General features: G+C 40.4%; 1 long non-coding RNA gene across 1 annotated transcript in view; it reads right to left on the reverse strand.

Moving 5' to 3' along the window:
* Positions 1-855: 855 nt before the first annotated feature.
* Positions 856-25,010, reverse strand: part of LOC134739147 (uncharacterized) — a 38,226-nt gene continuing 14,071 nt past the window's right edge. Inside the window, exons 2-3 of the long non-coding RNA XR_010125665.1 lie at positions 17,998-18,062; positions 856-14,203 (exon numbers count right to left, since the gene is read on the reverse strand). This is a non-coding gene — a long non-coding RNA (uncharacterized LOC134739147). The remainder of the gene's footprint in view (positions 14,204-17,997; positions 18,063-25,010) is intronic.

Here is a 25,010-nt window from a genome sequence, read left to right on the forward strand (position 1 = left end):
AGGCACATTTTGCAGGGTTTCGGGCAGGGACCAAATATTCAGACCCTAGCAGAAGTGTTCTGGAGTCTTATGACTGGGCCTCGCTGTTTAAGTGAGTCTCTGCTTTTGGACTATGAACTTCACGTGTTTCTCTGTTTTTATCTTCCCCTTTAGGGATGACTGGAATAGGCTGGATTTGGGTATTTCCCTTCCAGCAAGTCATTTAGGATCTGATTATATGAGAGCAGGTTAGGCTGAGGTTCAGTAATTTCTCCTGAGGACAAGTCTTGCAGGGTGCTCTGGCATATTTTAAGATGGTTTTCCTTTCTCCTTCCCAAGGGTGGAAGCAGGAAGCGAGTTTTCTCAGGTATTTGCCACAGGAGCCTGGTGAAGCTCCAGGAGGTAAATTTTATAATATTATGCTCCCTCATAACTGGATCTCCCTGGCGTTTTTACCTCCTTGAGTTGTCCATATGGAACCTTCAGCAATTCACCACTTATATTTCAAAATTTTCTACTCCAGCACTGGTTCCTAAGGTGGTTTCAGTAGTAAGTCTGTTCCTGTAAGCCATAAATTCCTATATACACTTCTCTATCTCTCCAATCTTGGGGGCAGTGATTTGTCCTATATCCTCTCCACATTCAAATCCAAAAAGAATTGTTGATTTTTCAGTCTCTTCAGCTTTTATTTGTTTTATTTAAATTTTTTTTTTTAGAGTTGGGGGTCTCACTATGTTGCCCAGGCTGGTCTCAAACTCCTGGACTCAAGGGATCCTCCTGCTTTGGCCTCCCAAAGTGCTGGGATTACAGGCATGAGCCACCACACCTGACCTTTTCAGCTTTTCATGTGTTGTTAAGATGGACTGATTACTTCCATTCTTTTTTTTTTTTTTTTTCCTTTTTTTGAGATGGAGTCTCACTTTGTTGCTCAGGCTGGAGTGCAGTGGTGCAATCTCAGCTCACTGCAACATCTGGCTCCCAGGTTCAAATGATTCTCCCTGCCTCAGCCTCCTGAGTAGCTGGGATTACAGGCACCCACCACCATGCTGGCTAATTTTTGTATTATTATTATTTTATTTTTTAATTTTTTGAAGCAGCTCACTCTGTCATCCAGGCTGTAGTGCAGTGGCATGATCTTGGCTCACTGCAACCTCCACCTCCGAGGTTGAAGCAATTCTTCTGCTTCTGCCTCCCAAGTAGCTAGTACTACTGGCACACACCACCACACTTCGGTAATATTTGTATTTTTAGTAGAGATGGGGTTTTGCCATGTGGGCCAGGTTGGTCTCAAACTCCTGACTTCAGGTGATCCACCCACCTGAAGCTCCCAAAGTGCTGGAGTTACAGGTGTGAGCCTCCGCACCCAGCCTAATTTTTGTATTTTTAGTAGAGATGGGGTTTTGCCATATTGGCCAGGGTGGTCTTGAACTTCTGACTTCAGGTGATCTGCCCACCTCAGTCTCCGAAAGTGTTGGGATTACAGGCATGAGCCACTGCACCTGGCCACTTCTAAGCTTCTTACATGCAGAAATCAGAACCTGGAATCTAAGACTTATCTTCTTAATGCCTATGTGGACAATTAAAGATTTTTCTCCTCAGGACTCTGAATGTGATGAATTGTATTAGTAGACTTTCTAATATTGAGCTTTTCTTAATATGTGAAATAAACTCAGAATGTTCCTTCTTGGTCTTAACAGTCTATTCCTTTCTGTAAATATTAGTGTTTCTGTGGATTCTGTACTTGTTCCTTTTTATCCTTTCATTCTCTTAGGTTCATTTGGTCTGATGGATTCAGGTACCATTGAAATTCTGATAGTTTCAAAATCTTTATCTCCAGCTTTGATCTCCCTTGTGAACTCTGGAACTGTATTCCCAATTGCCAGTTGGACATCCCTACATATGGGACCTCAGATATTTCAAACATGCTGTGTCCAAGTCTGTATCACTTCTGGCCATCATATTGTTCTTTTATTTTTCCAAATTTCACATCACCAGTAACAAACTAGCTGTGATCATGGCAGATAGCCTGGAAATAAAACTCCCCTTTTTACCCTCTGCACAGCAAATTGACATCAAATCCTGCTTCTACTTTTTTTCCTTTTAACTATTGCTTCCCTATTCTGTATTCTCACTGCTCCATCTTCTGATGTAGGAGGTCATCTGTCTTCCTCTTTTCCACTCCTCTGACTCTTAAGCCCTTTCCCATTCTCTTTCTCAGGAATGGCTGTTAAAATGCCAATATGGTCATGTAACTTTCCTGTACTTAGTGAACCTCCGTATTTACACCCTGTTTGTGAAGTGGCTGTGTTCACCCTGGGTGGACACAGAATGTTTCTGGCATGTACAAACAGAATTTTATGCTGCCTGTGTACAGCTATTAATATGTAAGTACACTCAGCTTTTTGTATCTGTAGGTTTAATATCTGTGTACGTAAATAAACTTGGATGCAAAATATTTGAAATAAAATCAGACGCTTGCATCTGTAGTGAACATATTCAGACTTTTTCTTGTCATTCTTTCCTAAACAACACCACTGTTTACATCCATATTGTATTTGGTCTTCTAAATGTGAAAGGAAAATAAATCTTGGGACTCCAAACTCATTAAGCTAAAGGGAAAAGTCAAGCTGGGAACTCGGTCATGCAAACCTGCCTCCTTCTTTTGGTTCCTAAATAAGATGGCTCCAAGATAAAAAGCTTTTTATCTTGTATCCCCCTCCCTCATATTTTTCCCACAAGGAAATTTCTGGTGTGCTTTAAGATCTTTAAAGTATTTCGTTAAAATTAATTATGGCAATGTAAATTGATAGCTTATCCTTTTTTTTTTTTTTTCCTAGATGGAGTTTCGCTATTGTCACCCAGGCTGGAGTGCAATGGCACGATCTCGGCTCACTGCAACCTCTGCCTCCTGGTTTCAAGTGATTCTCCTGCCTCAGCCTCCTGAGTATTTGGGATTACAGGCATGCACCACCACACTTGGCTAATTTTGTATTTTTAGTAGAGACGGGGTTTCTCCATGTTGGTCAGGCTGGTCTCGAACTCCTGACATCAGGTGATCCACCCACCTCAGCTTCTTAGAGTGCTGGGATTACAGATGTGAGCTGCCACGCCTGGTCTGATAGCTCATCTTTACAGTGCATAGGACAGAACTCAGAGTCACCCCTCTGCCCACCTGAGACAAATGCATATCTGATTGTTCTCCTCCCTGTTTGTCTATGTTATGTACAAATGCAGATTCACTGAGCCAAAGGCATGAATGACTGTATCAGTCTGTTCTCATACTGCTCTGAAGAAATACTCAAGACTGGGTCATTTATGAAGGAAAGAGGTTTAATTGATTCACAACTCTGCACGGCTGGGGAGGCCTCAGGAAACTTACAATAATCGCAGAGAGCACCTCTTCACAGGGTGGCAGGAGAGGCAATGAGTGCAAGCAGGGGAAATGCCAGACACTTATAAAACCATCAGATCTCATGTGACTCACTATCATGAGAACAGCCTAGAGGAAACTGCCCCCATGATCCAGTTACTTCCACCTGGTCCCACCCTTGAATATGGGGATTATTACAATTTATGGTGAGATTTGGGTGGGGACACAGAGCCAAACCGTATCAATGAATGTTTTCCCCCTACCTCAGTCTTACATGAAAACTGTATTTCTCAATATTTCACCCTTTCCCCTTTAAATTTGGAGCCCTCAAAATCATTTTTGAAGAAAGGCATAGACTGTCTCCTGGGTGTGTGTCCTTAATGTTGGCAAATAAACCTCCTAAAATGATTGAGATTTTTCTCGGTCATTTTTCTTGATTGACCGAAGTGTTCCAGAGGTGATATAAAGTACAGTCATGCATGGCTTAATGACATGTGTATGTTCTGAGACATGCATTACTAAGCAATATTTTTATTTTGTGAACATCATAAAATGTTCTTACATAACCCTAGATGGTATATATATTTATATTTTTTCATATGAGAAACCATATGTTCTAGCACCATCACTGAATATCAGTCACTTTCTCTACTTGATCTGCAGTGATAGTATCAAGTCCCACATGTCAGGTTTTATGGGGGAACCAGCCCCCACCATTTCAACGTAGGTTCTTTCTAGTTTCCCTAAGTGTTGGCTGGTCTGAGGAATAAAGAGTACAAAGAGAGAAATTTTACAGCTGGCCTTCTGGTGGTGCCATCACTTTGGTAGGACCATGATGGCGACCTTGAGCTGCAAAACCAGCCAGTTTTTATTAGGGATTTTGAAAGGGGAGGGGGTGTACGAACAGGGAGTAGGTCACAAGGATCACATGCTTCAAAAGGCCATAAAGATCAAAAGGCAAAGACAAAATTAGAACCCCTGATGAGGGTCTGTGTCCTGCGGTGCACACATTGTCTTGATAAACATCTTAACAGGAAAGAAGTTTCAAGAGCAGAGAACCAGTCTGACTAGAATTCACCAGGCTGGAATTTCCCAATCCTAACAAGCCTGAGGGTACTGCAGGAGACCAGGGTGTATTTCAGTCCTTATTTCAACTGCATAAGACAGACGATCCCAGAGCGGCTGTCTATAGACCTACCCCCAGGAATGCATTCCTTTCCCAGGGTATTAATTATTAGCATTCCTTGCTGGGAAAAGAATTCAGTGATATTCTCTTACTCACACGTCCATCTGTAGGCTCTCTGCAAGAATAAAAATATGGCTGTATTCTGCCCAACCCTGCAGGCAGTAAGATCTTATGGTTATCTTCCCTCATTCCCTGAAAATCGCTGTTATTCTGTTCTTTTTCAGGGTGCACTGATTTCACATTGTTCAAACACTCATGTTTTACAATCAGATTTGATATTGTTTGAACAAACATGTTTTACAAACAATTTGTACAGTTAACGCAATCATCACGGGGTCTTGAGGCAATATACATCCTCAGCTTACAAAGATGACGGGATTAGAAGATTAAAGTAAGACAGGCATAAGAAATTATAAAAGTATTAATTTTGGGAACTAATAAATGTCCATGAAATCTTCACAATTTATGTTCTTCTGCCATGGTTCCAGCCAGTCCCTCCATTCAGGGTCTCTGACTTCCCACAAGAAGGTTTCTATATGTGTTTATAATCTTAGGGGACCATGGTAATATACATGGTTCATTATTGATTAAAAGGGCATTATAAGGCACATGACTGCATATGGAAGGATAAGCATGGGTTATATGCAAATACACCATTTTATATAAGACTTGAGCATCAGTGGTTTTTGGTATCTGGGGGGGTATTCTGGAGCTGATTTCCCACGGATACTGAGGAACAACTGTACTTTGAAAATGAAAGGTGCATACATTTTTGTTATTAAAATTAGGTCAAATACTTAAATGCAGAATCACTGCATAATCAGTTCCTTCAAGACTGCATCTATCTCTCTCATCAAGGCCCAGGATCGTTTATCTAGATACACTGCAGTATGTCATTCCATTAACATGGTGTGTCTTCTTTGTGTCCTTGGGACTGGACTTCTGCTACACCTCATACTTGTGAGATGGTGTGGTTCACATGGAAGTGCTAAACAACTTTGGTTTTTCAGTGAAGTGCAACCTCATAATACCATGCATCACCATGCCTGACTAGTTTTTCTACTTTTTGTAGACAGGGTTTCACCATGTTGCTCAGGCTTGTCTTGAACTCATGAGCCCAAGTGATCCACCTGCCTCAACCTCCCAAAGTGCTGGAATTACAGGCATGAGCCACTGCACCTGTCCTAACTAACCATTTCAACTACAGGTGAAGCAAAGTCTCTCTCTCTCTCTGACATTTGGTCTTCTATTTACAACTCCTAAAATATCTAAATGTGCCCTCCCTCTCAGGGCACACAGCCCAATCCTATTTTCTCCCAAATGATAGGGAAGAAAGAATCACATAACAAACGCCTAGTGATCTACATTGTGAAGAGCACACGGTCAAAACCTTTTTTAAAATCCTATTTTGAAGTCCAGTTACGCAAAGAATTAATAAATAATGACACAAATTGATGAATGAGTAGCTATCTTACTGAGTCCAGTTTAAGAACACAAATGGATTTCATAATGAGCCACAAAGTCATCTGAGTCCAGATCAAAATGTCAAGGTCTTGAGAAAAGGCCCAACTGGGAGTAAATTATGAAATCTGCATGAGTCTCTTAAGGACGACTTAGGGAAGGCTTGGCCTTTGGTCCTTATTATGAGACTGATACGGTTTGGCTGTGTCCTCACCCAAATCTCGAATTGTTATTCCCATAATTCCCACATATTGTGGGAGGGACCTGGTGGGAGGTAATTGAATCATGAGGACTGTGTTGTTCTTATGATAGTGAATAAGTCTCATGAGATCTGATGGTTGTATGGAGGGAAGTTCCCCTGCATATGCTGTCTCTTGTCTGCTGCCATGTAAGACCTGACCTTTGCCTTCGGCCATGATTGTGAGGTCTCCCCAGCCACGTGGAACTGTGAGTCCATTAAACTTATTTTTCTTTATAAATTACCCAGCCTTGGTCATGTCCATATTAGCAGCATGAGAACAGACTAATACGGAGACTTTAATAATGAGTTTGACAGGAAGGTGCAGAAACAGAGTTCTGGAGTCAGATTATGGGTGACAGCTACATAATCTTTTTTATTCAGGAAAATTGAAAGACTTTGTATATGAGTGGAACTTAGCTTCTGTTCAAGGTTGATGTGGGAAAAAATGAGGTTAGATTTGTGAGCAGGAGCTGAATCATTAAAAGTCTTCAAGTCCTTGCTAAAGAGTGAGAACCTAAGTTTTAAGCTGTTGTTAAATGCTTTTAAGTCCTTGAGGAACACAGTTACCTGTTTAGAGATATGTCTGGAAGCGAACAAGATAACGGGAAGTAAGAGGAGTTCAGGCTGATGGAAACATGATGGAAAATGGAAATATTTCAGATGAAAGAGAGGGAGGGTTTCACTGAGTCGAGGAGAGCAGGCTGATGGAAACATGATGGAAAATGGAAATATTTCAGGTGAGAGAGAGGGAGGGTTTCACTGAGTTGGGGAGTACAGGCTGATGGAAACATGATGGAAAATGGAAATATTTCAGGTGAGAGAGTGAGGATTTCACTGAGCCGACGAGTGCAGGCTGTAGGAAACATGGAAAATGGAAATATTTCGGATGAGAGAGAGGGAGGGTTTCACTGAGTCGGGGAGTGCAGGCTGATGGGAACATGATAGAAAATGGAAATATTTCAGGTGAGAGAGAGTGAAGGTTTCACTGTGTCGAGGAGTGCAGGCTGATGGGAACATGATGGAAAATGGAAATATTTCAGGTGAGAGAGAGTGAGGGTTTCACTGAGTCATAAAGTTGTGGAGAGGAAGCAGTAAGTAGAAGAATACTTAAGAAGTAGAAATTAATAAAACTTTGTGACAGAACAGGTGTGATGGGTCTGGGAGAGGACTATACCTGGAATAGTGAATCTCAGAGTGCTCCATGAAAATAAGACTTTCTATCATAATACCCATATGTTACTTGTCCTTTTTGCTTGTTTTTGTTTCTCTGCTTTGGTGCAAATGCAGTAGTAAGTAAAACCGTAGCACAAAACAAGACAGTGGCTCCAAACAATAGCAGCAGTTCTATTATTTACAGTCACATCGTTGCCTAAATAAGTAAACATGCCAATTTTATTTTCATGTTGCTTAAGAATATCCTTGATGAAGCAGTAAAAAATATAATTTTCATTAAATCTAGATCCCCAAGTATGTCTTTTCAGTATTCTATTTGATAAAATGGTAAGAACTCATAGAGCACTTATTACTTAAAAATGAACAAAGTGTGACAGGGTGCAGTGGCTCACGCCTGTAATCCCAGCACTTTTGGAGCTCAAGAGTTTGAGACCAGTTAGAGCAACATGGTGAAACCCCATCTCTACAAAAAATATTAGCCAGGGGTGATGATGTAAGCCTGTAGTCTACTGTAGGGATGAGCCCTACAGGGTCTGTGGGTTTTCATCCCCATGTGCAGAGATGAGAGATCGTAGAAATAAAGACACAAGACAAAGAGATAGAAGAAAAGACAGTTGGGCTCGGGGGACCACTACCACCAAGACGTGGAGACTGGTAGTGGCCCTGAATGCCTGGATGCGCTGTTATTTATTGGATAAAAGGCAAGAGGGCAGGATAAGGAGTGTGAGTCATCTCCAGTGACAGGTAAGGTCACGTGGATCTCGTGTCCACCAGTCGGGGGCCCTTCCTTGTTTGGCAGCCGAGGCGGAGAGAGAGAGAGGACAGCTTATGCCGTTATTTCTTCTATGCATTTCAAAGACTTTTAGTACTTTCACCAATTCTGCTACTGCTATCTAGAAGGCCGAGCCCGGTGTACAGGGCGGAACATGAAAGCAGACCAGGAGCGTGACCGCTGAAGCACAGCATCACAGGGAGACAGGCCTCCGGATGGCTGCAGGCGAGCTTGACTGATGTCGACTTCCACAAGAGGTGGTGGAGCAGAGTCTTCTCTAACTCCCCGGGGAAAGGGAGACTCCCTTTCCTGGTCTGCTAAGTAACCGGTGCCTTCCCAGGCACTAGCGCTACCGCTAGACCAAGGTCTGCTAAGTAACGGGCGTCTTCCCAGGCGCTGGCGTTACCGCTAGACCAGGGAGCCCTCTGGTGGCCATGTCCAGGCGTGACAGAGGGCTCGCACTCTTGTCTCCTGGTCGCTTCTCACCGTGTCCCTTCAGCTCCTATCTCTGTATGGCCTGGTTTTTCCTAGGTTATAGTTGTAGAACAGAGATTATTATGATATTGGAATAAAGAGTAATGCTACAAACTAATGATTATTAATATTCACATATCATCATCTATATTATATTTCTAGCACAAGTATTCTTATTCTATATATTTTCTTTATTACACTGGAACAGCTCATGCCCTCAGTCTCTTGCCTCGGCACCTGGGTGGCTTGCTGCCCACAGTCTACTACCGGGGAGGCTGAGGCGGGAGGATCACTTGGCCCCGGGAGGCAGAGGTTGCAGTGAGCTATGATTGCACCACTGCACTCCAGCCTGGGCAACGGAGCAAGACCTTGTCTGAAAAAACAAAAAAAGTGAGATTGTCTTAAAGAAAAATAACTGAGCTGTTACTGAAAATGTAAAAAGTTTTCAAGTGAAAATTGAAATATGGAAAACGTATCTGCATTCTTGAACACGATAATTTTTTCAAAACTTACGGATTTTTCTGAGGAGATCAAGGGTAATATTACTGAATTTCAAAATATTTTATAGTAAAGTGTATCAATATTTGGAACATCTGCATTATTCGATGAACCAATATTTTCCCAATGGCCATGCCAATATGATAAAAATCATGATTGGTAAAAGACCCATTAACATTGAAAATAGACCTATAGGTTTTAATGTGATATAGCAGAAAAAGCATATGATGTGGTGTCATGCCTCCCATTGCAATAACCTGAATAAAGCATTTGTTTGAAGATCAAAGAAGAAGAACAATAGTTGGCCAAAAATACTTAATTTTTTTTTTTTTTTTTTTGAGATGGAGTTTCACTCTATCACCAGGCTGGACACAATCTTGGCTCACTGCAACCTCCACCTCCTGGGTTCAAGCGATTCTCCTGCCTCCGCCTCCCAAATAGCTGGGATTACAGGCACTCACCACCACGATGGCTAATTTTTGTATTTTTAGTAGAGACGGGGTTTCACCATGTTGGCCAGGCTGGTCTCGAACTCCTGACCTCAAGTGATCCGCCCGCCTCAGCCTCTGAAAGTGCTGGGATTACAGGTGTGTGCCACTACACCTCGTCCAAAAATTCTTTTAAATTATTCTTCCTTTCTACAATTTCATGTCTGTGTGGGGCACTATTTTCTTCACACACTTAGTCAAAACAACATATTGCAACAGATTGAATTCAGAAGCAGATATGAGTATCAAGCTGTCTTCAGTTAAGCCAGACATTTTGCAAAAATGTAAGAACATTGCAACTCTTCAAACTGTTTGGAGACTTGTTTTATTTTAAAATACTATTTTGTTAGCATGAACTGAATTTATTATTTGTAAACATATTACTAATTTTTTTTTTGAAGTGGAATCTTGCTCTGTCTCCAGGCTGGAGTGCAGTGGTGCGACCTTGGCTCACTGCAACCTCCACCTCCTGGGTTCAAGTGATTCTCTGGCCTCAGCCTCCCGAGTAGCTGGGACTACAGGCGCCCACCACCACGCCTGGCTAATTTTTTTTTTTTTTTTTTTTTTTTTTGTATTTTTAGTAGAGATGGGGTTTCACCATGTTGGCCAGGATGGTCTTGATCTCTTGACCTTGTGATCCACCCACTTCGGCCTCCCCAAATGCTGGGATCACAGATGTGAGCCACCGCACCCTGCCAATATTTACTAATTTAGAAGTCCTAATTTCTCTTATGATAATCATTAATAGAAATAATACATATGAATAAAGTTGGGTGAGAGAGAAAGGTTTGGAAGTTGTCAATGTTTTTTCCTTTTAACTTATTTAAAATTCAAGTGTCATGTCTACAAAGTGGCTGCAAAACTCATAAATTAAAATAGAGACCTTATTCCTCCACACTCCTTCCTTTAGTTCCATTTTTTCCTCCTATCATAGGGTTTATCACTATTATTTTTAATCTTGTCATCCCAACTAAATTATGAAGTCCTGCAGAAAAAGAAAGTTATGTGCTTTATTTTTTACTTATTCGTACTTAGCACCATGAATTGCTTAGGGATTGTTCTTTAAAATAAAAATTAAATAACATCAGGCGTGGGGGCTCACGCCTGTAATCCCAGCACTTTGGGAGGCTGAGGTGGGCAGATTACCTGAGGTCAGGAGTTTGAGAACAGCCTGGTCAACATTGCGAAACCCCGTCACTACTGAAAATACAAAATTAGCCAGGCGTGGCGGCGCTCGCCTGTAATCCCAGCTACTCAGGACACTGAGACAGGAGAATCGCTTGAACGTGGGAGGCAGAGTTTGGAGTGAGCTGAGATTGTGCCACTGCAATCCAGCCTGGATGATAGAGCAAGATTCCATCTTAAAAATAAATAAATAAACAAACAAAAACATCAGTTAGCAATGTTGTCATTTAGGCATATTTAGGTATTAATTCTATCACTTACCAGACCTTAATATTTTAAATTGTTGATCATGGAATTTGTTGATTTGAATCTGAACAACCTTAATTATTTTCAAGTAGTTTTTCCTTCAATTAAATTATATTAACTTTATATTTATTTGAAATAATTTATTTTCATGTTTTTATTAAACTTTAATCAATGTTTTGTGCTTTTATAGCCATGTGAAATATTGATTTGTTTCTGAAATATTGATTTTAAAAACAATGCAATCAGTTGATATTTATTATTGAAAAGTACTAGAATTTCACAATCTTAATAAATATTGATAATTATTGTCATTTAGAAAAATAAGACTGGTGTAGGAATGAAGACAGAAGAAGGAGTAAGAAAGGTGATTGCTTTTGATTTTGAGTATTTTCTTAACTTTTTTTTCTTTCTAGTAAAAATTGGGTCTTGCTATGTTGACTACGCCGGCCTTGAACTCCTGGCCTCAAGTGATACTCCTGCCTCGGCTTCTCAAAGCACTGGGTTTACAGATATGAGCCACTGTGCCCAACCTGATAATTATTTTTATGTCATATTGACAGGTTGTTGACTAATAAAACATTTTTATTTTGTTCATTATTTCAGATTCAGGGGTACATGTGCAGATTTGTTATAAGGATATATAGCATGGTGCTTAAGTTTGGGCTTCTATTGATCCCATCAACCGGATAGCGAACATAGTACCTAATAGTAAGCTGCTCAGGTCTTGCCCCGTTCCCTCCTCCCTACTTTGAAGTCCCTAGTGTCTATTGTTCCCATGTTTACATCTGTGTGTACCCAAGATTTAATTCCCACTTATAAGTGAGAACCTGTGATAGTTGGTTTTCTGTTTCTGTGTTAAGTTGCTTGGGATGATGGCCTCCAGATGCATCCATGTTGCTACAAAGAACATTATTTCATTCTTTTTTATGGCTGCATAGTATTCCATGGTATACATATGCCACATTTTCTTTGTCCTATTCATCATTGATGTGCACCTAGGTTGATTCCATGTCTTTGCTATTGTGAACATATTAGTGTATGTGTCTTTGGGTAGAATAATTATAATTTATTTCTTTTGGGTATACACCCAGTAATGGTATTGCTGGGTCTAATCATAGTTCTGTTTTTTGAGAAATCTTCAAACCGCTTTCCACAGTGGCTGAACTAATTTGCATTCCTACCAAGAGTGTATAGGCATTCCCTTTTCTCTGTAGGCTTGCAAAAATCCGTGGTTATTATTATTATTATTATTATTATTAATTATTATTATTTTGAGATGGAGTTTCACTCTTATTGCCCAGGCTGGAGTGCAATGGCACGATCTCAGCTCACTGCAACCTCATTCTCCCGGGTTCAAGCGATTATCCTGCCTCAACCTCCCGAGTAGCTGGGATTACAGACATGCACCACCATGCCCAGCTAATTTTTTGTATTTTTAGTAGAGACGGGATTTTCATCATGTTGGCCAGGATGGTCTCGAACTCCTGACTTCAGGCGATCCACCTGCCTCAGCCTCCCAAAGTGCTGGGATTACAGGCATGAGCCACCACATCCAGCCAAGATGTTTTTTAAAAGTAGAATTTTATACTCCTCATTAATACTTTTCCTTCTTGGCATCTCTTTAATTTCTTAGGGCACACACTGAGGCAGATGGCATCTCACTGTTAATCAAGAACAAAAAGTCTTAAATTATTCTAGAAACCACTATAGCAATGTCTGTGTCAAGAGGCTGTCTGCATATCTAAATGTACATTTCACAGTACAGCAAACATTTTTTTTGAACTACGTTATCTGTCAGATTGCCTAAGGCACTGAAATAGAAAATCCCTAGTGCTTGCTGTATTTTGCTAGGTTATACATTAGTTTCTTTTGTTGATTTTTGCTATGAGAGGACCAAAAAGATAGAAACCACAGTATCTGTTTCAATATTCTTTTTTTTTTTTTTTTTGAGACAGGGTGACACTCTATTACCCAGGCTAGTGCAATCACAACTCACTGCAGCCTCAACTTCCTGAGCTCAAGCGATCCTCCCACCTCAGCCTCCCAAGTACCTGAGACCACAGGCATGTGACACCACACCTGGTGTATTTTAGTATTTTCTTGTACACAGAGGGTTTTGCCATGTTTCCCACGGTGGTCTCAAACTCCTGGGCTCAAAGGAACCCCCTGCCTCAGCTTCTCAATGTGCTGTGATTACAGGTATGAACCACCGTGCCTGGCCTTAATATTCTTTTCTATTTGTAAATGGAAAGCTTCAGAAAAGATCCTCAAACAGGACTATAAATGTTTTCACAATACTGTTTGGTACAGCCAGATATTAATAGTATATATAATATAACTCAGGGGTCCCCACCCCTGGGCCATGGACAGGTATTGTCCGTGGCCTCTGAGGAACCAGGCTGCACATCAGGAGGTGAGTGGTGGCTGAGTAAGCATTATGACCTGAGCTCCGCCTCCTATCAGATCAGCTGCAGCATTCGATTCTCATAGGAGTACGAACCCCAATGTGAACTGCATATGTGAGCGATCTAGGTTGCATGCAGTTATGAGAATCTAATGCCTGATGATCTGAGGTGGAATAATTTCATCCTGAAACTATCCTCCCTGCCATCTGTGGAAAAATTGTCTTCCAGGAAACCCATTTCTGGTGCCAAAAAAGGCTGGGGACCACTGATGTAACTTACATACCAGTATATCACACTTATTCTTACCTTTTGACATATATCCTGAAATTAGGTGTGGACAAGCTGTGGGAGTTAGGTGTGAAATTAACTTAGCAAGTTACACTCCCAGGACAATTCCACACTTTACTAAGCAAATGATGGCTCTTCTTAACTGACAACATCATCACCACCTGTCTCTTACTAACCCTAACAGTATAATAGTATACACGGTAGGAGCCCAGCCAAATGTCTTCCTCCAGCCCCACATCCAATGGCTGGGATGTGCACCCTCTTACCTAAGGTTGTGTATCCCCTTCTCTGCAGCTAGAGCCCACTTGGCCTGGGTTCCATTCCCCACTGCAGAAAAGCCTTCTACTACTGACTGGAGTGGAGAATACATGCCTCAGTTCCGTTGTCCCCCGGCTGTGTATCTCTGAGGTCCATGTTCGACGTGGCTCCCTAGAGTTCTGTCATGGGAATAAGCACCAGTCGTCTGCAGCGTAACTCACTTGGCAACACATCCTTATTTTGTCTTCTTCCTGTTCCCTGTCACATTCTGTCGCTCCTTGACCCATGCTTCCAGTCTCCCTGGGATCATGCCCCAAATAAACTACGTGCACTGAAATCTCTGTCTAATGCTTCCAGTCACCTTGGGATCATGCCCCAAATAAACTACGTGCACTGAAATCTCTGTCTAATGCTTCCAGTCTCCTTGGGATCCTGTCCCAAATAAACTGTGTGCACTGAATGCTTTCTAATGCGTCCAGTCTCCTTGGGATCATGTTCCAAATAAACTACGTGCACTGAAATCTCTGTCTAATGCTTCCAGTCTCCTTGGGATCATGCCCCAAATAAAGTACGTGCACTGAAATCTCTGTCTAATGCTTCCAGTCTCCTTGAGATCATGCCCCAAATAAACTACGTGCACTGAAATCTCTGTCTAATGCTTCCAGTCTCCTTGGGATCATGTCCCAAATAAACTGCGTGCACTGAATGCTTTCTAATGCTTCCAGTCTCCTTGGGATCATGTCTCAAATAAACTACGTGCACTGAAATCTCTGTCTAATGCTTCCAGTCTCCTTGGAATCATGCCCCAAATAAACTACGTGCACTGAAATCTCTGTCTAATGCTTCCAGTCTCCTTGGGATCATGCCCCAAATAAACTACGTGCACTGAAATCTCTGTCTAATGCTTCCAGTCTCCTTGGGATCATGTCCCAAATAAACTACGTGCACTGAAATCTCTGTCTAATGCTACCAGTCTCCTTGGGATCATGCCCCAAATAAACTACGTGCACTGAAATCTCTGTCTAATGCTTCCAGTCTCCTTGGGATCATGTCCCAAATAAACTACGTGCACTGAAATCTCTGTCTAATGCTTCCAGTCTCCTTGGGATCATGCCCCAAATAAACTACGTGCACTGAAATCTCTGTCTAATGCTTCCAGTCTCCTTGGGGTCATGCCCCAAATAAACTACGTGCACTGAAATCTCTGTCTAATGCTTCCAGTCTCCTTGGGATCATGCCTCAAATAAACTACGAGCACTGAAATCTCTGTCTAGTGCTTCCAGTCTCCTTGGGATCATGTCCCAAATAAACTACGTGCACTGAAATCTCTGTCTAATGCTTCCAGTCTCCTTGGGATCATGTCCCAAATAAACTACATGCACTGAAATATCTGTCTAATGCTTCCAGTCTCCTTAGGGTCATGTCCCAAATAAACTACATGCACTGAAATATCTGTCTAATGCTTCCAGTCTCCTTGGGGTCATGTCCCAAATAAACTACGTGCACTGAAATCTCTTTCTAATGCTTCCAGTCTCCTTGGGATCGTGTCCCAAATAAACTACGTGCACTGAAATCTCTATCTAATGCTTCCAGTCTCCTTGGGATCGTGTCCCAAATAAACTACGTGCACTGAAATCTCTGTCTAATGCTTCCAGTCTCCTTGGGATCATGCCCCAAATAAACTATGTGCACTGAAATCTCTGTCTAATGCTTCCAGTCTCCTTGGGATCATGCCCCAAATAAACTACATGCACTGAAATCTCTGTCTAACGCTTCCAGTCTCCTTGGGATCATGCCCCAAATAAACTACGTGCACTGAAATCTCTGTCTAACGCTTCCAGTCTCCTTGGGATCATGCCCCAAATAAACTACGTGCACTGAAATCTCTGTCTAATGCTTCCAGTCTCCTTGGGATCATGTTCCACATAAACTACGTGCATTGAAATCTCTGTCTAATGCTTCCAGTCTCCTTGGGGTCATCTCCCAAATAAACTACGTGCACTGAAATCTCTGTCTAATGCTACCAGTCTCCTTGGGATGATGCCCCAAATAAACTACGTGCACTGAAATCTCTGTCTAATGCTTCCAGTCTCCTTGGGATCATGTCCCAAATAAACTACGTGCACTGAAATCTCTGTCTAATGCTTCCAGTCTCCTTGGGATCATGCCCCAAATAAACTACGTGCACTGAAATCTCTGTCTAATGCTTCCAGTCTCCTTGGGGTCATGCCCCAAATAAACTACGTGCACTGAAATCTCTGTCTAATGCTTCCAGTCTCCTTGGGATCATGCCTCAAATAAACTACGAGCACTGAAATCTCTGTCTAGTGCTTCCAGTCTCCTTGGGATCATGTCCCAAATAAACTACGTGCACTGAAATCTCTGTCTAATGCTTCCAGTCTCCTTGGGATCATGTCCCAAATAAACTACGTGCACTGAAATCTCTTTCTAATGCTTCCAGTCTCCTTGGGATCGTGCCCCAAATAAACTACGTGCACTGAAATCTCTGTCTAATGCTTCCAGTCTCCTTGGGATCGTGCCCCAAATAAACTACGTGCACTGAAATCTCTCTCTAATGCTTCCAGTCTCCTTGGGATCGTGTCCCAAATAAACTACGTGCACTGAAATCTCTGTCTAATGCTTCCAGTCTCCTTGGGATCGTGTCCCAAATAAACTACGTGCACTGAAATCTCTGTCTAATGCTTCCAGTCTCCTTGGGATCATGCCCCAAATAAACTACGTGCACTGAAATCTCTGTCTAATGCTTCCAGTCTCCTTGGGATCATGCCCCAAATAAACTACGTGCACTGAAATCTCTGTCTAATGCTTCCAGTCTCCTTGGGATCATGTCCCAAATAAACTACGTGCACTGAAATCTCTGTCTAATGCTTCCAGTCTCCTTGGGATCATGTCCCAAATAAACTACGTTCCGTGAAATCTCTGTCTTAAGGTCTGCTCCTGGGGGAACCCACACTAAGACATGGTGATTCTTCCATACTTAGGAGGAACTGGTTCCTGTTGAAAATGAATTGTTGTGTTTATTGGAGAAAAATTCATCTGTTATGCTGGAAGCAAACAAATCCCAGAAGAATCCTGTATCGCCAATATTGTCTGTGTCTCTAGCTGATCAGGTAAGGAGAGCTGCACTGATGCTGGTAGTTGCCAACACCTGTGAATGACTCTGGAGCCTTCTTGTGGCCCTCCACCTTGGAGGAGGTGGCAAATGCTTAGTAGTCTCCCAGGAGTCAACATGCGGGCACTCACGCTGATCTCCGTATCATTGTGGAGAGTCAATGGCAAGACCCTCTGCCTTCAAAGCTGTCACATTGTATGTGCCTTAGATGCCACCTGCTAGAAGCAAGCCAGGTTTACCTTTGGACACCAACAGCATTCTTTCCATTCATTCATCCTCCTGACTTATCAGACCCTGCTATGGATGACTTGATTGTTCCTCAACTTCCAATTTACCCTCAAAATTGGAAGATTTTCTACCCATTCAAAGTAAGTGATTTTCCCTTTTTGGAAAGCAGCTCACAAAGAGATTTGTTGAATAAATAAAAATTGATCCATTTTTAGGAAGCATGTATTTGGATGTGTCCGTTGGACATACCTATCATTTGTTGACATACCTATCACACTGTCTGGAATGACACCTCAGTTTTGTCCTTTTTCTTTCAAAGTAGGCCATTGGGAATCACATTTACTTTTATATAGAAACATGATTTTTCCTCTCAAGAGCTTGTCTTTAGTATTTAGCAAAAAAAGCCTACTCCATTCTGTAGAGAAAATCCCCAAATTGTGCAAAACCCCTGGAGAAAGCACTGAGTCCAGGAAATCAGCATTCCAAGAAAAAGACTCTGCACACAGTGTCTGCAATTGTGTGCTGAACTGTTAAATGCAGATGTAGTGAAATTAATAGCTTTTTCAAAATGTACAATATAGTGAATAGGTGTTGCCAATACATTATAATTACCCTGGACTTGTGTGAGGTGGATCCTTTGGATGAGAACTGGCTTCCTCAGATGAAGGGAATCCTTTCTGTGAATGAAGAAGACAAGGAGGAACATAGTATTCTTGGGAGAGGCTGCCCTGGTTTTCATGATGTCAGTGGTCCTTTAACCCGAAAGCCCACAGATGTTCTCCCTAACTAACCACAGAAAGTATAATTATTTAGCACCCCCCAAGAATCTTCCAGACTATTTTTTCACTGAGTTCTTTTTCGGAAACCTAGATTGAGAGGAATTAATCCCTGAACCAGGGTGCAATACTCACCTTTGAGCCCTTTGAGCGCTTTGCTTTCTTTCACAGCTTGTTTTTTCTTGCCTGTTTTTCCTGTCTTCTTTCAGGCTAAGACTCCCTCCTTTTCGCAGAGGCTTTTTATGCCATTTGGGAATGGTTTGGATAAGCTACCTTAATGAAGGACCACACATCCCTCCAGAGATGATAGAAGACTTTTTGTCTTTTCTGGTAAGTCCTTTCTGGAATAAAGATCAGTGTCTTTCTGGATTAGTCTTGGTTTCTACAGATTTTACTTTCTGTCTGTGAGGCATATATTCTAGTGAATTTACTTTCAAATTGATCTGCATGCCTAGTTTAATATTTTGATCTGCATGTCTAGGTTAAAATTTTTGTGAACAATCTTCTCTTGGTTTCTTTTGATTTTGTTTGACTCTTTATCCTTGTTTCTGAAATTCTCCCAAGAGCAAATGTAAACATTCCAAATGGTGGATCAGGATGGCTAACTAAAAGCTGCCAGGACAGTTGTCACCCTCTAAAACAATGGCCTAAAACCCTGAAATTCCATGACAGGATTTATAGGATTTTCTCTACTCTTGCAAGATTAATGAAAAACAGAATGGTTGCCCGGTGCTGTGCCTCACGCCTGTAATGCCAGCACTTTGGGGGGCCAAGATGGGTGGATCACGAGGTCAAGAGATCAAGACCATCCTGGCCAACATGGTGAAACCTCATCTCTATTAAAATACAAAAAAAAAAAAAAAAAATTCGCCAGCTGTGGTGCCATGTGCCTGTAGTCCCAGCTACTCGGGAGGCTGAGGCAGGAGAATCACTTGAACTTGGGAAGTGGAGGTTGCAGCAAGCCGTGATTGTGCCACTGCATGAGAGTCTGTCAACAGAGCAAGACTCCGTCTAAAAAAAAAACCAAAAACCAAAAAACAAAACACAATCGCATTCTCAAACATTAAGGCATGCTAGGTTTTCTGGGACTCCAGCTGGTTATATATTATGGGTTATATTTTTAACTTGCTGGAAAAATTACATCAAGGAAAATTCAGATCTCCAATAGTCATTATTTGAAAAACCTGCAATTATAGAGTTAACATGTAGAGTTTTCTAAGTTCTCTGTATACCTCTCTCTGTTCTTCTGCCCATTCACTGTTTATGGAATTCTGGCCTGTGCCCCAAATCTTAAAGAGTTTTCAAATTAATGGCTTTATAAATTACAACAGCTTCATGATATCAACAAGTGAGATAATTTTTAGAAATATAAATTTAATTCTAAAATACCGTGTGTTAAGAAAAAGTAAGAAATAGAAATTTAGATTTACCTGACTTACAATTGTGTACAATGACAGAATACTTAATTAGAAGTTAATATAAGAGAAAAATAACTAGATAAATATTTATGAAATTAGGCTCTCAGATCAAACAGGTCAAAACCTTGACCTTACAGCAATAATCTAAGGTATGTCTAGCACAAAAAATTTGCTATTTCCAGTCCCAGCTTAAATGTAAACATTGAAAATATAACCCTAAACTCATTTGAAACTTAAGAAAAGGTGAAAAAAGTTTTTTAAAAAGTCAAACTGCCATGGAAACTGCTTTATCCAAACTGTGGTTCACAGCACTTATTAGATTACCTATCGTGGCAAATAAATTTTAGCCATGTTTTACATTTTGCCAAAAAATATAATTTGGGTCCAACTGTCTTTTATAAACTGGTGGATTAGTAATACTATCTCATGACTAGAAGTCTAAAATAAAAAAACCATAAGATCTGTTATTTGTGTGTGTATATGTGGTCAGATGTGTTTATGCATATACACATGTATTTTGTTATATGTTTTGTCTACATGGTAAAATCTGGTGTAGTGATCCAGAAATCCCTTAATAAAGTCTATTTAGATAAGTGGCCTCATGAAATATACAATAATTAACCTAAATGCTTTTTAATTCATGTGACTTAATTAAATCTGTGATAAATAAACTATTCTAAAATTAGTGGTAAAATAAAAATAGAAATATCTTCAAAATGGTCAGTGTACATTTTACCCGAGTTTTACTGGTCAGATGGTTTTATATTTGTCTCTTCTAGAAATCTGTTATTATGTGGGTGGCAAGCCACCCAGGTGCCCAGGCAAGAGATGGAGGGCAAGAGCTGTTTCCAGTGTAATAAAGAAAATATATAAAATAAGAATAGTTATACTAGATATAGATCATAGATATGATTATAAATGAATATCATTAATCATTAGTTTGTAGCAATTACTCTTTGTTCCAATATTATGATAATCCTCACTCTGCAATCATAACCTAGGAAAAACCAGACAATACAGAGATAGGAGCTGAGGGGACATAGTGAGAAGTGACCAGAAGACAAGGGCTCCTTGGTCTAGCGGTAACACCAGTGTCTGGGAAGACGCCTGTGACCTAAGCGGACTGTGGTCTAGCAGTAGTGTCAGTGCCAAGGAAAAGCATCCACTACTTAGCAGACCAGGAAAGGGAGTCTCCCTTTCCCCGGGGGAGTTTAGAGAAGACTCTGCTCCACCACTTCTTGTGGAGGCCTGATCATCTCCCTGTGATGCTGTGCTTCAGTGGTCACGCTCCTAGTCCGCTTTCATGTTCCATCCTGTACACCTGGCTCACATTTTAGATAGCAGTAGCAAAATTAGTGAAAGTACTAAAAGTCTCTGATATGCAGAAATAATGGCATAAGCTGTCTCCTCTCTGTCTCTCTCTCCCCACCTCAGCTGCCAAACAGGGAAGAGCCCCTGTCCAGTGGACATGTGACCCACGTGACCTTACCTATCATTGAAGATAGCTCACACTCCTTACCCTGCCCCTTGTCTTGTATCCAATAAATAATAATGCAGCCTGGCATTTGGGGCCACTACTGGTCTCTGTGTCTAGGTGGTAGTGGTCCCCTGGGCCCAGCTGTCTTTTCTTCTCTTTGTCCTGTGTCTTTATTTCTATGGTCTCTCATCTCTACACACGAGGAGAAAACCCACCAACCCTGTGGGGCTGGTCCCTACATTATTAGTCATAATTTTGGTTGCTACGTTAACTTTCCTAGAGTTATATTTATGTGGATATGTTATATGGATTTTTATACCCATATAACTTTCTATATTGCTATAAAATTGTTCTCACCCATAAAATACTGATAATACTGATATGTGACAGATTTCTTGCTTCCTAAGTTTTCACTATAATTTAAGGTTACTACAAGTTTAAAATTCTAATTAATATAGGCCAGGTACAGTGGCTCATGCCTGTGATCCCAGCACTTTGTGAGGCCGATGCGGGTGGATCGCTTGAGCCCAGGAGTTTGAGACCACTCTGGGCAAGATGGTAAAACCCCATCTCTACAAAAAATACAAAAGTTAGCCAGGCATGGTGGCACATGCCTATAGTCCCAGCTACTGGGGAGGCTGAGGTGAGAGGGTTGCTTGAGCCCAGGAGGTTGAGGCTGCAGTGAACTGTGATTGTGCCACTGCACTCCAGCATGGGTGGCAGATTGAGACTTGTCTCAAATAAAATAAAATAATAAAATTGTAATTAATATGGATAATTCTTTTTGTGGGGTGAGGGAACAGGATCCCACTGTGTCACCCAGGCTGGAATGCAGTGGCATGATCATAGCTCACTGCAACCTCAAACTCCTGGGCTCCAGCAATCCTCCTGCCTCAGCCTCCAAAAGTGCTGGGATTACAGATGAGAGCCACCATGCCTGGTCTAACTAATATATATAATTCTATATGAAAGTGTGCCTTAAAAAGTAGGATGAGTTTTTAATAAGAAAAAAAGTATAAGAAATGCCTACAAATATGCCCTTTATTGAGAAATAAATAATAATTTTATATAATTTGAAGGTTATTTAAAGGTTGTTTCAAAATATTGATTCAGGAAAGACAGTGAAATGCAAAAGAAGAACCAGTAAGTAGAAGAGAGAGATGTGAAGAAAGTTATTGATAGGGAAATGGAGATAGGAGAAGGTTGAAAAGAAAAGAAATATTTCACATGACAAAGAATCTTGTGTGGTAAATTTTCATCCTAAACTAAAATGCCTAGTTATTTAAGAGGGAAGGTACAGGACAAAGTGGAAAGCCCAAGCATGTCACCAATGGTCTGAGTAACTCATTTGTGAAAAGAGAATTTATGCAAGATGTTTTGCATGTGACCAAGTTGGTTACAATCAGAAGAAAATTAAATTATAAGTCTTTGTAAGGATTGAACTTTGGCATTAAAAATACACTAATACAAAACTGAAAATATGTGGTCCCCTATGTTAGAACAACAAGGTTTTCTTGAAGTATTGATTAGTTTTCATAAAGTTGCAAGAAGTTTTGAGTTTTAATTCTGAAATCTGTTCCCTGTACAGCCATCTTCTAAACTACAGACAATTTACATTTCTGTCAAATATCTTTCTGAGATCTATTTAATTTGTGTAGTTTGAAGATGGAGATTCAGCTCCCCCCCCCTTTTTTTTTTTGCCTAAAAAGGCATAACATTGTGCTTGACTGAGGTGATAACTTTCCTTCACCCTTTTTTCAACTCTTGTAACTTTTTTCTGTGGTTCCAAGTCTGCTGTTATGTCCTGATGCTGAAATATATGTCCTGAAAAATCTAGAAAAACAGTGTTTTACTCCAACATAACTTGAAATTAATAAAAGTCTGATTGTCCTGATGTGGTGTAGTCAGTCATGATTCTGGTTGCATGAAATAAAAATAACCAAGTTTCATTGTCAGTTGGGACCTTTGATCAGATTTTAAACCATTCCTATTCCAAGTTTTTGTCATTCACAGTTGTCATGAAAATTTCTCCAAAAGCGTTTGCAATCTGCTATATTCCAAAACTGCTTTTCATGGAAAATAACAAATACTCTTGAACACAGAATTCTGATAAATTTTTTGAGACAGGGTCTCACTCTGTTGCCCAAACTGGTATACAGTGGCACAGTCTTGGCTCACGGCATCCTCAACCTCCCAATCCTCTAATCTCAGCCTCCTGGATAATTTTTGTATTTTTTTGTAGAGATGGGATTTCTCCATATTGCCCAGGCTGGTCTCAAACTCCCAAGTTGAAGTGATCTACCTGCCTCAGCCTCCCAAAGTGCTGGGATTGCAGATGTGAGCCACTGTGCCTGGCAAAATTTTTGATAATTTAAGATCAGTAGACTAAATAAAAATCTCCAGAGCTCAAATAAATAAACTGATGGGTTTATAAAACTGTTAATCAAGATTAAACAAAACAAAACAATTACATGAAATTAAGTGTTTCACGAAGATGATGTTTTTATGACTTTTATTTGAAACATTATTCATTCTGAAATATTTTGTTTTCCAGATTTAAGAAAACTTTATCTCTTAAGCTACCTATAGTTTACAAAAATTCAGTAAAGTATACTTTTTGAACAAAGATGGAAGCATTCATTTTGTCTCCCTATTTGATTCCTCCAAAATTTGGAAAGTATTTGTGAGTATTCTTTTATTTTTACTTGATAAATATCTGTTTCTCTTCATAAACAGAATACCATTGAAAATATTGGTTATATTATTAAGGCTTTAACTGAAATCTCATATTTAAGAATGTGCATAAAAAGCCTGGCTTCCAGTGCTTCCACCCTGACAGTGAATGAGTAAAAATTGTCACTTCCTGGCAGTCTCAAGAACTTTAAGATTGTAAGTAAAATCTAAAACCTCCCTTGCTTTGGCCTCAAGAGGTTTTTAAACCTGAACTTTCTGTAGATTAATGTAGAGAAAAAGTTCAGTTTCTAAAGAAAAACTATAATGCACCTGTTAGTAGATTGTAAACCTGTGCATTCTTTTCAAGTTCTTGTTATCTACGTGTAGATTATACTAGATCCTGAATTTTCCTAATGTATTTCTCCTAATTTGGCAACAACTCTCCAACTAAAAGCAAAAGCTGCTCTGTTACTAAAGCCCTATGAGCCGAAACTAGATAAATTTTAAAGAATAAACATGTGCCTGATGTATGGATCACAGAAAGAGTTCACCAAACCAACTGATGTGATGACCAAAGACATTCAAACTACAAAGCAGGAGAAGTTAATGTTTTCATGGCGATTTTCCCAGGTCAGTAGAACAGATTTTCCCAGGTCATTAGAACAAGACTCCATGTGATGAGATTTTTACCCCTCCTCCTCCTTAATGCTACATTTTTCACCTGGCAGAATAATGATGTGAATGAAAATTCACAATCAATAACTTCTGCTCATAAGTATCATTTGGTTAAATGAGAAAATGACTGCGTTATTGTCAATACTATATGCAGTACCTGGATAAATTTCTCCAGGAAATTAGAAATTTATAGACACAAAAGAAGAAGACAGGCCACGTGGTTACACCATTTCACCTGATTCCCTATGATTATTTGATTTATTCAATTAGTTTTCTGTAAGCCTAGGTTAATGGCTCAAAGCCATTATGCAAACTAGAATTGTCCTATTACTATTTACTTCATAATTTCCCTTTTTAAACTGTGTATCCATTACTTAAGTTTTTTTTTCCAAAAGTACAACTCCTAATAGAATAATGCCGGTACAGCACTTTGAGATGATAGCAAAAGACTACAGAACAGACAAATTTGAACTTAATAATGAACTCCAGGTAGACTTAGCCTGAAAAATACTCCTTTCAAATCTCCCTTGTTGCTCCAAATGTGCCTAAAAGGATTTTGACACTGACTCTTAGGTGCCAATTACCCCCTGCCTCAATGTGGGATGA

The sequence above is a fragment of the Pongo pygmaeus genome, chromosome 2 (genome assembly GCF_028885625.2).
Source record: "Pongo pygmaeus isolate AG05252 chromosome 2, NHGRI_mPonPyg2-v2.0_pri, whole genome shotgun sequence".
Taxonomy (NCBI): Eukaryota; Metazoa; Chordata; class Mammalia; order Primates; family Hominidae; genus Pongo; species Pongo pygmaeus.